Genomic DNA, 16,100 nt, shown 5'->3' with positions numbered 1-16,100 from the left:
GGGTCACAAGTCTTCAGTCTGCCCGTAGAAGGGAGGGGGTCAGCGAGCGGCTTCTTCATCAGCTAGACCTCAGGGCCAGAGTTAGGGCAGAGGCCAGCCGTTGTCTTGTTATCAGTGTGGTCAACCTGGGCACCTGAAGAGGTATTGCCCGCAGTTGAGTGCCACATCGGGAGCGTCTGGTTCTAGGCAGACGCAGAGTTTTCAGCCAGCTCAGTCTGTGCAGGCCTCGAGAGCCAATCCGGGGGCTTCGTCGTCCCAGTCAGTGCAGCAATCGTATACTCCTAGAGGTGAGCAGGTAGATCAGGGGCCTACAGGGCGCGTGTATGCTGTTACCGCGCAGGATTTAGTACCGGCTCCATCGGTGGTGAGAGGTACTTTTCTGTTTTGCAACTCGGTTGCTAGTGTGTTGATTGACACGGGTGCATCTCATTCTTTTGTATCTGCTGCATTTGCATCTGTTTTAGAATTGGAGTTGGCACAGTTAGCATCTCCTATTTGTGTGGTATCGCCTTTGGGTGGTGAGTTGATCTTGAAACAGGGTGTTAGAGGTTGTGATATAGAGGTCGCCGACCATAGGCTTCCTTTTCCGTTTGTTGTCATGCCCATGAAGGGCTTTGATGTTATTTTGGGTATGGACTGGCTATCGTCATACCGGGCTGTTATCGATTGCTACCGCCAGAGGGTCACGTTATGTACCTTGAGCGGGGAGTGGTTCCATTTCTTGGGAGACCGGGTTGGTAATGTTTTGCCACCGGGGTATGATTCGCGAGGGCGAAGTGAGCTTAGTGGTCTACTTGCTAGCTTTGAGAGTGGTGAGAGTGGTGAGACCCAGCTTGTATTGCCGAGGGTGGTTTGTGAGTATTCGGATGTCTTTCCCGAAGACATTGTTAGTTTGCCACCTCACCAGGAGATAGAGTTCTCTATTGATCTAGTGCCTGGCACGGCGCCGATTTCTATGGCACCTTACCGTTTTGCTCCAGCAGAGTTGGTTGAGTTGAAAGTTCAGCTCCAAGAATTGCTAGATAAGGGATTTGTCCGCCCTAGTGTTTCGCCGTGGGGAGCACCGGCCCTCTTTGCTAAGAAGAAAGATGGTGCCTTGAGATTGTGTATAGACTACCGGAAGTTGAATCGGGCTATGGTCAAGAATAAGTACCCTATGCCCCGTATAGATGATTTGTTTGACTAGTTGAAGGGTTCCCGTTGTTTCTCTAAGATAGACTTGAGATCGGGTTACCACCAGTTGAGGGTCAGGGAGGAAGATATTCCTAAGACGGCTTTCCGTACGCGGTATGGCCATTATGAGTTCCTGGTGATGCCATTTGGGCTCACCAACGCACCAGCAGTCTTTATGGACTTGATGAACCGGATCTTCCGGGAATTCTTGGATCGATTTGTAGTCGTTTTCGTGGATGACATCCTTATCTATTCGCCTTCAGAGGAGGAGCATGAGGAACACTTGAGAGTGGTGCTTGAGTTGCTTAGAGCCCATAGGCTGTATGCCAAGTTTGGGAAGTGTGAGTTCTGGCTAGGAGAAGTCAAGTTCTTAGGCCATGTGGTTTCCGGGGAAGGGGTGTCTGTAGATACATCCAAGATTGAGGCAGTGCAAGATTGGGCACAACCTAAGAGTGTGTTTGAGATCCGCAGTTTTCTGGGATTAGTTGGGTATTATCGCCGGTTTGTGAAAGATTTCTCCAGGTTAGCGTCACCGTTGACTAGGCTGACTTGGAAGGGAGTCAAGTTTGTGTGGAGTGAAACTTGTGAAAAGTCATTCCAAGAACTGAAGGTTAGATTGACCACCGCCCCAGTTTTGATTATTCCGGAGAGAGGGTTGGGTTACGCAGCTTATTGTGATGCCTCACGAGAGGGTTTGGGTTGTGTGTTGATGCAAGAAGGGAAAGTGGTAGCTTATGGCTCACGTCAGTTGAAAATACACGAGAATAATTACCCTACACACGACCTAGAATTAGCGGCTGTGATCTTTGCCTTGAAGATTTGGAGACACTACCTTTATGGTGAGAGGTTTGAGGTGTTCTCAGACCACAAGAGTTTAAAGTATCTGTTTACACAGAGAGACTTGAATTTGAGGCAGAGGAGATGGATGGAGTTCATCGAGGACTATGATTTTGAGTTGCATTATCACCCGGGAAAAGCCAATGTTGTGGCCGATGCCCTTAGTAGGAAATTCATTAGTGATGTAGCTTGTATTGCCATCCGAGAATGGGAGATGTTGGGAGCACATGGCGAGTTTGATTTTCTACTGGGCGAATCCGTTGAGGCTGCGGCCTTGTTTTCCATTGTTACTCAGCCTACACTTGTGACTAGAGTGTTAGAGGCACAGAGAGGTGACCTTGGGGTAGAATCCCTCTGAGAGAAGATCTCCAGTGGGAGAATTGAGAAGGGTTTGACGGTGTATCCCGACCTGAGTGTGAGATACCGAGACCGTTTGTTTATGCCGGAGTCTTGCCGAGAGGAAGTACTCCGAGAGTTTCACCATTCGCGTCTTCGGTGCATCCGGGGGTTACTAAAATGTATCAGGATTTGGGTCGCCAGTTTTGGTGGCGGGGTATGAAGAGAGATGTGGCTGTTTTCGTATCGAAGTGCCTTACTTGCCAGCAAGTGAAGGCCGAGCATCAGAGGCCAGCGGGTTTGTTGCAACCCTTGCCTATTGCCAAGTGGAAGTGGGAGCATGTCACTATGGACTTCGTTGTAGGTCTTCCGAGGACTCAGTGGGGTAGTGATGCTATTTGGGTGGTTGTAGACCGGTTGACTAAGTCGGCGCATCTCATTCCCATGCGCGTGAGAGATTCGGTAGATCATCTTGCCGACTTGTATATTCGGGACATAGTGAGATTGCACGGGGTCCCAGTGACGATCGTCTCAGATAGAGATCCTCGTTTTACCGCCAAGTTGTGGCAGAGTTTGCAGAGTGCCTTGGGCACTAACTTAACCTTTAGTACGGCTTATCATCCTCAGACTGACGGGCAGTTCGAGCGTACTATTCAGATCCTCGAGGATATGCTTCAGGGTTGTGTCCTGGACTTCAGTGGGACGTGGGAGAGGCACTTACCCTTGGTAGAGTTTGCCTACAATAACAGTTTTCAATCTAGCATCGGTATGGCACCGTTTGAGGCCTTGTATGGCCGACCGTGTAGGTCTCCAGTTTGTTGGGCTGAGGTGAGTGATGCACCTTTGTTGGGTCCAGAGTTGGTTAGGGAGACGACGGAGAAGGTCGAGCTTATCCGTAGGAGACTTTTTACAGCCCAGAGTCGCCAAAAGAGTTATGCCGACCGTAGGAAGAGGCCTTTGGCGTTCAAGGTAGGTGATCATGTCTTTCTGAAGATATCACCTAGGCGAGGTTTGATGAGGTTTGGGAAGAATGGGAAGTTATCCCCTCGGTTTATTGGTCATTTTGAGATCCTTGAGAGGATTGGCGAGGTTGCTTATTGGTTGGCTTTACCGCCGCAGTTGTCCGAAGTTCATGACATGTTTCACGTGAGTATGCTTAGGAAGTATGAGCCAAATCCATCACATGTGTTGGATTGGACCGATTTAGAGGTAGGTGAGGATGCCTCGTATGAGGAGAGACCGATTCGGATCTTGGATAGGCGGGATCAGGTCCTGCGTGGCAAGACCATTCCTTTGGTGAAAGTCTTGTGGAAACGTCACGGAGTGGAGGAAGCCACTTGGGAACGTGAGTTGGAAGTCCGCGAAAAATACCCGAACTTGTTTGTTGATATGTAATCTTGTATTTAGATTTTGAACTATTGTTGAACTTAAGAGCTTTTGTATATGTCTTAAGTTGTGAAACATTGAAAATGTTTTGGTTTATTGGAAATATGTTTTGGAACTTGCCTCATATGGAAGTTGAATGTAACATTATATATGTTGAATATATTGTTGAAATTGGAAAGGAAATGCGTAATGTTGATGCATGTTGAAAGTACATATGTTGTTTACATATTGTGAAATGCCTCTTGTTAAAGGGATGGGATGACCGGTAATGGGTCGAGTTTTTGAATGTTAAAATGTAACATTGTTAAAAATGGAGGAAAACCTGTTTTTGAAACTTGTGCTTAATTTCGGGGACGAAATTCTTTAAGGGGGGGAGGTTATAGCGATCCCGGGTTTACCCTTGTCGTACAATGATCCAGACATTTGTCCGTGGATGTTAGTAGTTGATCATTACCTTGTGTACATCCTTTCTTACTTTGTATTTGAGTTATAGGATGTGTAGGGCAGGTTTGTTACAGGTTGGTTGAGATTAGAAACTAAAACTAGTTGCCCAGATTTTGACCTGTCCGCTCGAGCGGGGGTTTTAGCGCTCGAGCAGGAGTTTCACCCATCCAGTATTTCCTGTGCAGTGTTCGACGCTCGAGCGTGGGATTGGCCGCTCGAGCGGGTTTGTGTGAGTGACGCTCGAGCGGGGAGTTGGAAGCTCGAGCGGGAGACCTGTCTGCAAAAGTTCTGGGAGTGTGTATCCGGAGATCGAACGGGGGATTGGCCGCTCGAGCGGGAGTCTGTGAGTGACGCTCGAGCGGGGCGTTGGATGCTCGAGCGGGGCGATTGGGTTAAAGCTCCGTGTTTTGACTTTTCAAATCACTTTTTCACTTTCTCTTCTCTATCCTACTTTTCCAAAAACACCATTGTTGAGCCTCTCACTCTAGAACTCTACCTTCTCTCTAGGTTTTGATCTAGTAGAAGTGATTTGCTCATCTTTGGCCTTTACAAAAAGGTTGTTGATCGTCGAGGGCTACATTTTAATCTGAAAATTTCGGGATTTGGAGCACGTTGGGTTTTGTCATCTTCTCCCTTAGGGCACCGAATTTAAGGTAGGGATACCCTACTCCTCTCTATGGATTTTGTCTTTAGATTTTGGTATTTTGAGATGTTGGGGTTGGTTTGGTAAGTTTTGTGAAAGTTTGGGGCTTTTGTGTGATTTTACAAAAGTTGGGATTTTATTTATAATAAACCTAGATGCATGTTTGGTATAGAGAAATGGAATAAATGTTGAATCATTGATGAAAATGGGACCTTAAGGGTTGCAATGTTAATTATGGAGAATGCCCTAATTACATTGTTTGATTAATTGGGTTAATTAATCGTAAGAAATGAGGTTATGAAATAGAAATGTTAAGATTGGGAATACATGGGATTAAAGGGTGTAGTTGGATCTCATGCCACTCACCTAGTTGAAAATGTCGATTTTATATCCATTTGTTGCATTTATTTACTGTATAGAAATAACTACTTTGGGCTATCGGTGGAGGATAGTCGTGATTGTTGTAGACAATGCATGATGATTAGGCAAACGGAAACTAATCACTGGAATGAGTCATTGATTATGATTGATTAAAAGAACACGTTAAATTTATGTGTTGCGTGATGATGTGTATAATTATTGTTTATATGCATTGTGTTGTGTTGGAGGAGATAGAGGGTGTACTCCACGGTTTAGGGAAAGATAGGGGATGGACCTCTAAACCGGATGTTGTTGGGAGGAGATAGGGGATGGACTCCGTAGATAGAGCTCATATGCTTATCTAGTACTGTGTTGACAGAGCTCATATGCTTGTCAGTGGAAGTGTGATAGTGCTTATATGCATATCTGTGGAAGTAATGATATAGCTTGTATGCTTATCTGTTGTTGTGTGATATAGCTAGTATGCTTATCTATTATGAAATGGGAAGTGTTTGATATGAGTTACTGTCTCATATCAGTTGTTTGGCCAGGTTCTGAGCCATGGTTGTAAATTGAGAATTGAAAGGAATTGGAAAATGGACTGTAATATGGACTTGTATGTCGTGAAACCGTAGAATGTGATAAGGGAAAATATCTGTATTGGCCATCTATCAACTGCTAATCTCTTAGTCATTGTTCATATTTGGTTTAGTGTATTTCTACTGGGCTGTGGCTCACCCTATATGGGAATATCATTTGCAGGTACAGGTAGCATGCCACCTCCAAGGTCATAGCTTGGGAGGCTAGAGGCGGACAGATTTTTTGTTGTTTAAGTTCCTTTTTGATGTATTACATGTATATTCAAGCCGAGGGCTTAAGTTGTAGATGAGTTAGTACTCTTTTGTTGTAACCAAGTGTTAACTTGGAAAGCTGTAAGCCCGTAGGGCATTTTGCTTTTGTTGTTAACATGTAATACTTTTGTAATGAAACTCTGATGAATAGAAGATTGTGGATATTTCATATGTCAATGAATGTTTTATTTGATGGGTTTAATGTTATTATTTTGAGGGCGTTACATTATCTTTATCTCTTGAGGAATCCAAAGTAAGCACTGAATTGGAGTCCATAGAAGTCAGGCTTCTAGTGGGACTTGGATTAAGTAAACTATAAAAGAGAGGCACCCCCGTGGGTCTAAGGTACGCAGTTTTATACTCAAGCTTGTGAGTTTAGCACTTGATTATCTTTGAGAGATATACTGACTTGATCGTTGGAGTGCCCCCGGGTGGAAGAGCCACCGCCGGAGCCTTTTCTTTCTGTTACAGGTTTGCTGAAGCCATCTATTCTGCCAGTGCTCTCCTGCTGATTACTAGGCGGGCAGTGTGGTCAGAAAATTACCCACACAATTTGGCACCGTCTGTGGGAACTTAGAAGAATAGATGGCCAGTGACGGACAAAGGGAAAACATGGGGGACGACACTCCTGCTAGGAGTGGCAGACCAATTGACCTTGATGTTGAAGGAGACAACCACAATGCAGAAACTCATGACCAAGGCCACATCGAGAAAGATGTCGGCCAGGAGGGCAACACTTCAAAGAAGACAGACCAAGGCAAGTACTATAACGAAGATAACCTTCAGGTATGGAGGGATAGGTTCCTACGGAGGGATGAGGAAGTAAAAGACTTGGCAAATAAGTTGGCAGACCTACAGTCGGTCGTCAACTTCATGATGCAAAATAATGTCATGCAGCCACCATACCCGCTGCAGGACACACCGATGCCAGCAACCAATGCCCAGAAGGGAGGAAGAAGAACAATCCCCGAAGTCCCTCAGCACACCAGGAGCGGAAGGCACTCTCACCGACCTTCCAGGGAAGTCGGACGGGAGGAGCCGAGGCAAGAAGAGTCCCGAAGGACACATCACATAAAGGATCCAGGGCCCAAAGAACATCGGCATGTCCAAGGGCAAGCACTCTGCTTTGACACAACCCATGGAGAAAGATCGAAACGGGCCCACCACGAGGCCGAAAGTAGTGTGCCAAAAAGATTAAAGTCCAGAGATAGCCGAGCTCCAGGTAGGAGTAAAGAAGACTTGAGGGATTACCTCAAAAGGAGGCAGCAGAATGTTGAAGCCGAGGTGACTTCCCCAGTTAAGCCGAGAACACCATTCTCGATGGAACTGGACAAATTTGAAGCACCAAAGAGATTCAGTATGCCGAGGTTCCAAATTTATGATGGTAAGTCAGATCAAAACTTTCATGTTGGACTATACCTGAATTCAATGGCATTATATAGTGGGAACGAGTCGTTGCTCTGCAAAGTATTCCCCTCATCCTTCGGGGAGATCGCATCCGATTGGTTCCATAAACTACCGAAGGGAAGCGTAAAGACGTGGGTAGGCCTGGCCGAGATGTTTGTGGCCAGGTTTGTGACGAACAAACTACAGCCCTTAAGGGTCGACGCCCTGATGGCTTTAAGAATCACCAAGGAAGAAGGCCTTAGGGCCTACGCGAAGAGGTACTACGAGGTGTTCAATCGAATACCCGAATGCAACCAAGAAGTGGCGGTCGTGTCGTTCAAGAACGGCCTAAAAGATGACTGCCCACTACGGAAGTCTTTGGCAAAAACACTGCCAAAAAGCATGGAAGAACTCATGGCAAGAATCGAGAAGTACGCCAGAGCCGAGGAATATACATCGGGAAACAAAGAGATGAAGTAGGAGAAGGGAAACGGCTCACCGAAGCGAGGCCGAGGTAACAATGGGCCGACCAAACAAGAAACAGAATTGAAGGGTAAACAGGCAGTGACGACGGTATTCCGAATCCCTATCCATAAAGTCCTGGATCAAATACGAAATCAACCCTATTTCAGGGCACCGGCAAGAGCACCAGGGGAATTTATGGGAAGAAACGTTGGTAGGCGCTGTGCTTACCACAATGAAGAAGGACACCCAACTCAGGGTTGCAGAGCCTTAAAAGCACACTTAGAAGACCTAGTAAGGCAAGGCCATCTGAGGGACCTTGTTGATGAGGCCAGGACAAGAGAAGAACAGGCAAGATTGCCTCAAGCACCTGCAGCTCCGCCTCTCCCAGCACAACAACCACAGGCAGGAGGACCACGGGTGGTTAATGTCATTCACTTAAAAGTGAACGAAAACGACATTCAGGGAGAAACCCAAAGAATAAAGCACCTGGAGCACATGAACCAGGTCGGACACAAAAGACCTCGGCCTAAAGAATGCCAAGGGCCGATGATAACCTTCACTAAAGCCGACCTAGAGATGGTCCAGCATCCGCATAATGATGCCTTGGTAGTATCCCTTCAGGTTGGGGAGTGCCAAGTAAAACGCATCCTAATAGATCAAGGCAGCTCTTGTGACATCATGTACGTCAGATGCTACAAGGAGTTGGGCCTTTATCCTAACGACCTGGAACAATCCAACAACCCTATGGTCGGCTTCAATGGAACGCCGACATGGCCACTGGGCGCAGCAAGCGTGGAAGTACAAGCTGGTACTAAGAAGATCAAGACAGAATTTATGGTGATTGACACACCCTCGCCATATAACATTATCTTGGGAAGACCATGGTTGCATGCAATGGGGGCAGTTCCCTCAACATTGCATCAACCACTACGATTCCCAACAGAGCATGGGATTGAAGAAGTCAGAGGAGATCAACTACATGCAAAAAGTTGCTCCATGGCAGCAATGAAGACTACTTACAGCATTCGAGAGCCAAAAGAGGCAGAGATTGAAGACGAGAACATAGAGGTCCTAGATGATGTCGGCAAGGAACCAACCGAAAAGAGTGATGAGACACTAAAGAAAATCCTTGTCCAGGAAGGTGACGAAGAACGCTTCTTTCTTCTCGGCTCAGGCTTAGCCGAAGAAGAGGAAAGAGAACTGGATGATTTTTTGAGAGCCAACATTGAGGTGTTCGCCTGGACACCTTACGAAATGCCTGGCATTGACCCCGAGGTCATTTGCCACAGACTGAATGTCGACAGGTCGGCAAAACCTGTGATTCAACGAGCCAGAAGACCGACGTTGATGCACGTCGAAGCAGTAGAAGAAGAAGTAGACAGACTTCTGGAGGCCAGGGCCATCCGAGAAGTTCACTACCCGACATGGCTGTCCAACACAGTAGTGGTGAAGAAGAAGAATGGCAAATGGAGGGTCTGTGTAGACTTTACCAGCCTCAACAAAGCCTGCCCCAAAGACAGTTTTCCTCTGCCCAAGATTGACCAGCTAGTAGATGCTACTTCAGGGCATGAAAGGATGAGTTTTTTGGATACATACAGGGGTACCACCAGATTGCCATGTACCCTCCAGACGAGGAGAAGACCGCGTTCATCACCCCTAAAGGCCTGTACTGTTACAAGGTAATGCCTTTTGGGTTGAAAAACGCAGGGACAACTTACCAAAGGTTAGTAACAAAGATGTTCAAACATCTGATTGGCAAAACGGTAGAAGTCTACATCGATGACATGGTTGTGAAGACCAAAGAATCTAAGGGTCATCTTGCCGACCTAAAAGAGGTCTTTGATATACTCAAAACATACCGGCTCCGACTCAACGCGTCAAAGTGCGTGTTTGGAGTTTGATCTAGTAAGTTTTTAGGGTATCTGGTAACAAGAAAGGGCATTGAGGCCAGCCCAGACCAAATCAATGCCATCCTAGAGCTGACGAGCCCTACGTCGGCAAAACAAGTTCAGATGCTTACTGGAAGGGCCGCAGCCCTAAACAGATTCATCAGCAGAAGCTCAGATAAGTGCAGACCCTTCTTCAACTTGGTGAAAAAAGCCACAGACTTTCTGTGGACAGAAGAATGTGAAGCCGCTTTAACCGACCTGAAGAAGTACTTGACCACAGCTCCGGTTCTTTCCAATCCAGAACCAGGAGAAGAACTATTTTTGTACTTGGCAGTTTCAGAACACGCAGTCAGTGCAATACTAATCCGAGAAGAAAAAGGGGAGCAAAAGGCTGTTTATTATGTAAGTAAAACCTTGGCCGATGCAGAAACAAGGTATCTACCACTGGAAAAAGTAATGCTAGCCTTAGTAATGGCTTCAAAGAAGTTGAACCATTACTTTCAGGCGCACAAGATTGTGGTCCTAACAGAGCACCCACTGAAGTCCTTGTTGCAACAAGGAGACTTAACATGAAGGATAGCAAGATGGGCAGTAGCCCTGGGTCAGTATGACCTGGAGTTCAGGCCGAGAACAGCAATAAAGGGTCAAGTTTTGGCCGACTTCGTAGCAGAATTCACGCCTGAAACCATCGAACATCGGGCTCCGTTGAGCCAGGATGAGCATTGTCCCAGCAAGCAAGGAGAATCCCAGCCTAGGGCAAAAGAGCAAAGGAAGGAAAAACTCAGACCCTGCAGCATCTACATCGGCGATTCATTCAGACTATTCGTCGATGGAAGTTCGAACCGACAAGGAGCGGGGGCAGGAGTACTGTTGATATCTCCAGATGGAGAAATAATAGAACAGTCCATCCGTTTGGGGTTCAAGGCCTCAAACAATGAAGCGGAATACGAAGCATTAATTGCAGGGCTAAAACTGGCAGTAGTAGCAGCAGAAGCAGATGAGGTAATAGTTTTTTGTGATTCACAGCTTATTGTTAACCAGTCAACAGGAGAATTTGCAGCCAGGGACGAAAGGATGTCGACATATGCAAAAGAGGTCATCAGATTGGCAGCCCTATTTCAGAACTGCCGACTACTCCAAGTTAGCCGAGATGACAACACCCACGCCGAAGCGTTGGCTAACCTGGCAAGTTCAATGCAGACTAGAAAAACAAGGACAATCATGATCGACTATATGTCGGGCCCGAGCATAGAACCACAGAGCAACGAGCAAGAAGCAATGTGCGTGGACTTGGGACCAAGCTGGATGGATGCAATCGTTGCATTCCTAAAAGAGGGAAAGCTGCCAGAAGACCATAAGGAAGCACATAAAATCAGATTAAAGTCGGCCAGATTTAGTCTAACAGCAGAGGGCCATCTCTACAGAAGGTCCTTCACTGGACCCCTTTTAAGGTGCATACACCCTTTGCAGGTTGAAGATTTTCTATACGAGATTCATGAAGGGATTTGTGGAAGCCACACTGGGGACAGATCATTAGCCCACAGGGCCATTACCCAGGGGTATTGGTGGCCCTACTGGCAAAAGGATGCTAAAGCCTACGTGAAGAAGTGTGAACAATGCCAAAAGTTTGCACCTTTGATACATTAGCTAGCTGCTGACCTAAACCCAGTGTCCAGCCCCTGGCCATTTGCCCAATGGGGCATGGATCTTGTTGGGCAACTTCCCCAGGCAACTGGGCAGAGAAAATACTTGCTGGTGGCAATAGATTACTTTACGAAGTGTATAGAGGCAGAACCTCTTGCCAAAATTCGATATGTGGACGTCAAGAACTTTATATGGAGAAACATCATCACCAGATTTGGCATTCCAAGAGCAATAGTTGCCGACAACGGAACACATTTTGACAGCAAACTCATCAAGAACTTTTGTGCGAAATTCAAGATCAAGAATTACTTTTCAACACCAAGTTTTTCCCAAAGTAATGGGCAAGCAGAAGCATCCAACAAAGTAATCTTAGATGGGATAAAGAAGAGGCTGCAGGCAGCAAAAGGAAAGTGGGTAGACAAATTACCCAACGTGCTTTGGGCATATCGGACTACGCCGAGAAGATCAACAGGGGAATCCCCCTTTGCCATGGCTTATGGCACAGAAGTAGTCATCTCATTCGAGATCGGCATCCCTAGGATCAGGACCCAGGGAGTAAAGAATGGCACCAATGACATACTCTTAGCCCGAGATCTGGATCTTTTAGAAGAACGAAGAGAGAAAGCTGCAATTCAGCTTGCAGTATACCAGCAACAACTTGCCAGAGCTTACAACAAGAAGGTCAATCCAAGAGATTTTCAAGTTGGCAACCTAGTCCTGAGAAAAGTCGTTGGCAACAAGAAGGATCCCAGAGAGGGCAAGCTTGGCCCAAACTGGGAAGGACCCTACAGAATTACTTCGGTATTAGGCAATGGAGCTTATCGACTAGAAGATAACGAGGGCAAAGCACTGCCAAGACCTTGGAACACTTGTAATTTGAAATTCTTCTATCATTAGATGTGCACTGTTTTTGGCCGATGTCATCAATAAAATCTTTTCCCTTTTCTTTAAAACACATACGATTGATAAAGTTACATATTGGTGTTTTTGAGACATGAATAATGAGAACCCAAGTAGAACTCAGGTTCACATTGGGGGCAGAGAGAAGACTAAGACACTTAATTAACTAGTTAAAATTTGTAGCAATTTACAAGTTGGAGTTAAGCTGATTCCTTATCTTCACTTGTTGAAATTTGTAGCAATTTACAAGTTGGAGTTAAGCTGATTCCTTAATTCACTTGTTGAAATTTGTAGCAATTTACAAGTTGGAGTTAAGCTGATTCCTTATCTTCACTTTTTAAAATTTGTAGCAATTTACAAGTCGAAGTTAAGTTGAGATTATTCCTTATCTTCACTTGTTGAAATTTGTAGCAATTTACAAGTTGAAGTTAAGCCGAGATTATTCCTTAATTCACTTGTTGAAATTTGTAGCAATTTACAAGTTGGAGTTAAGCTGATTCCTTATCTTCACCTGTTGAAATTTGTAGCAATTTACAAGTTAGAGTTAAGCTGATTTCTTAGCTTCACTTGTTAAAATTTGTAGCAATTTACAAGTTGGAGTTAAACTGATTCCTTAATTCACTTGTTGAAATTTGTAGCAATTTACAAGTTGGAGTTAAGCTGATTCTTTATCTTCACTTGTTAAAATTTGTAGCAATTTGCAAGTCGAAGTTAAGCCGAGATTATTCCTTATCTTCACTTGTTGAAATTTGTAGCAATTTACAAGTTGAAGTTAAGCTGAGATTACTGTTTCTCTTCACTTGTTGAAATTTGTAGCAATTTACAAGTCGAAGTAAAGCCGAGATTATAGTTTGCACACTTATAGCAATCTACAGGTTAGTCCAACCAAAGAAGATGCTTAACACTAGTTGAAATTTGTAGCAATTTACAAGATAATGTTAAGCCGACATGTGATCATCTGTTGAAATTTGCAGTAATTTGCAAGTTGAGGTAAAAGCTAAGTATATTGTTTAAACACTTGTTGAAATTTGTAGCAATTTACATGTAGATCATTACTTAAACACTTGTTATAACTTGAGAAAAGCTTACAGTACGTGATAACACTTGTTGAAATGGGTAGCAATTTACAAGTAGGTTAGACTAAGATCACTGTCTAAACACTTGATTGAAACATTGAGAAACGTTCACAAAGTTGACATTGAGTAGTATATGTCTTACACTTGTTGAAATTTATGAAAAGTTTGTAGGTCAGTATCTTACCGAAGTAAAGCTTGTAGTTATTATACCTGAGATATGTAACCCCGAGAAGATTGCACAAGGCGGCAAAATATGAAAGGCATACAAAATATTCTAAGTATAGAACCATGCAGAAGCAAATGAAGAGAAATGAAAAGATTAAAGCATCCATAGAAAAACAGTTGCAGTTGTGTACAAAAGAAGGCACTACAGAAGTAAATTGTTTCGAAATAACAAAGATAGGCACATCGGCCACAAAAGAAAGTTTACATTCTCCAGAACATAGAAAAATAAAAATGTTCAAACAAAGAAACACATCGGAGTCAAGCTCCTTCAGCATCAACAGCTGGATGGGCTGAAACCTCGGAGGATTCTAGTGGAACCACCTCGGCAAGCTTTTCCGCCGCCAACTCAGCATCAATTTTGGCAAGTGTTTGATCAAGACTTCTGTCGACTGGAGGAACATCAGATGACGCTTGCTCAGGAGTGGTCTCCTTGATAACCTCCCCATCCTCCTCCTGAGTCAAGTCTAGGACTTGATCATCCTGAGGAGGGGACTTGGTCTCACCAGCGTCCTTGTGTTTCCTTACCAAAGCCTCATCGTCATCCTTATCCTCATCCTCAGATTCAGACTCAGATTCATCTTCAGCTTGGCTTGGAGGTGGAGGAAATGGAAGAGGGATAGCATCGGCATTGTGGAAGGGTGAATCGGCAGGAAGATTAAGTTTCTTTATCAGGGACATCCAACCAAGGGAGAAGCCCCAGTTGCATGCCTGCCTGACCTGAAGTTTGTATTCTTCAGTGACGTCAGCCATACCCTGGGCGTATGCCTTTTCGTCGGCCTCTTTAATGTCAACATCCTTGGTGGCCAGGGCCTCCTACAGTTCCTTTTCGGCTTGGGCCTTTCTGTCCTCGGCCTTTATCTTCTCTGCTTCGGCGACCTTCCTTATGGCCTCGGCTGATTAAGCTTTTTCCTCGGCTATCTGTTGGGCCTTAGTTGCAGCCTCGGCCTGGTCTTCCAGCTTCTTCATTTTTAGTTGAAGACCTTTGTTGGTCTTCTGCAGGGCAGAAAACTCCCTCTTCATCTCGGTCATCCTTTCCCGGTTCTTAAAAGACTGCACTGAAAACGAATGAGCATGCTGGATGGCCTGAGAGAAAATAGAAGTATTAGAAAATATTTTAAGTATAAAATAGAAAGAAAGTCAAAAAGTAGGAACACTTACTTGAACGGAGTGCTGGAGCATTAAGGCGTAGTTCTCATACTCACTCATCTTGGCATTCCGCTCAAGATCGCCTGGGAGGAGTAGAGCAGTACTGAGTGCCACGCCGACGTTTATATCATCGGCGCTATCGCTGGCAAGGACAGACTTATCTTCTAGAGTAATCTCAGGTGTCCAGGGGACTTTTGGTATTCTAGAACCCGAGGTCGTCGCAGACGATGACCTCGGCTTCTTTGACTGTGTGGACTCAGAGGGTTGGGTTTCAGCAGACCTTTTTGCAGGAGCAGAAGAAGTCTTCTTACTCCCAGCCAATTATGAAATTGGCAGAGTATCTTCAGTCTCAACTACAGTAGCTTTGGCCTTGGGCTGAGCCTTTTTGATTCTTTTCGGCTTTGGTGGGGGCATGGATTGAGTTGGAACAGCATCAACGTCGGCAAGTAGGTCGGCTAAGAGATCAATAGCATCAGGCTTCGGGCGACCCATCTCAGCAGTCTTAACAAGTCGTCACTGACGTTTTCTTTCTAGTATTGGGATTAAATATGGGACTGAAGTAGATGGCAGATCAGCTGGGTCAGAAGTGGATCCTTGGTCTGCTCGTGATGTGGAAGCAGTGGGAAGAGTTGTGGCAGAAGGTGGAGAAAGACTCTTCTTCTTCTTCTTCGGGACGTCGGGCAGAGTGGATTTGTACGTAGGAATAAAGTTTAGAAGAAGAGGTGCTTTTCTTTTGTGGACAGGCAAGTCCAGGAGCTTTTTCAGGTCCTTGTTAGGAACGTAAGATTGGCGAAAGTCTTTCGCTGGCTTGCGAACGTCTGCAAGAAGAAACAGACATTAGAAACAGATAAAATGTTGAAGACTTGAACAGAAACAACTAAGTATTGACACTAGGCTCTTACCCTTGCCCTCTTTAATTGATCGGGGAAGAGGGTAGAGATGGGCGTCCTCATCTGCGCCAAACTCCCAATTTCCCGAAGCAATAACATAGTCATCTCCAGCCCCCTTGTTGGAGTCTGGAAGGTCGGCTACGATTTTGAATTCTGTGGACCTCGGCTTGAGGTAGTAGACAAAACCTTTTTCCTTCAGGTTAAGGGGGCACATGGTGTAACAATATCGTATATCGGCTAGGGTGATTCTAACATTTTCTTGTCTAGCCAAGGCGATGATACCAAAAATCACTCGATAAGAGTTTATGGCAAGTTGCATAGGGTTCAACTTGTAAAAGTGAAGAATTTCACGAAAGAGAATGTTAAGTGGGAGCTGGAGTCTGCACTTAGTAAAAGCTACTATGGGAAAAGGCATTGAATCATCTGTGGGCATGATGGAGTCGTTATCT

This window comes from Camellia sinensis, chromosome 4 (assembly GCF_055761805.1).
Source record: "Camellia sinensis isolate YWXY chromosome 4, ASM5576180v1, whole genome shotgun sequence".
Taxonomy (NCBI): domain Eukaryota; kingdom Viridiplantae; phylum Streptophyta; class Magnoliopsida; order Ericales; family Theaceae; genus Camellia; species Camellia sinensis.
Note: the sequence above shows the minus strand (reverse complement) of the source record.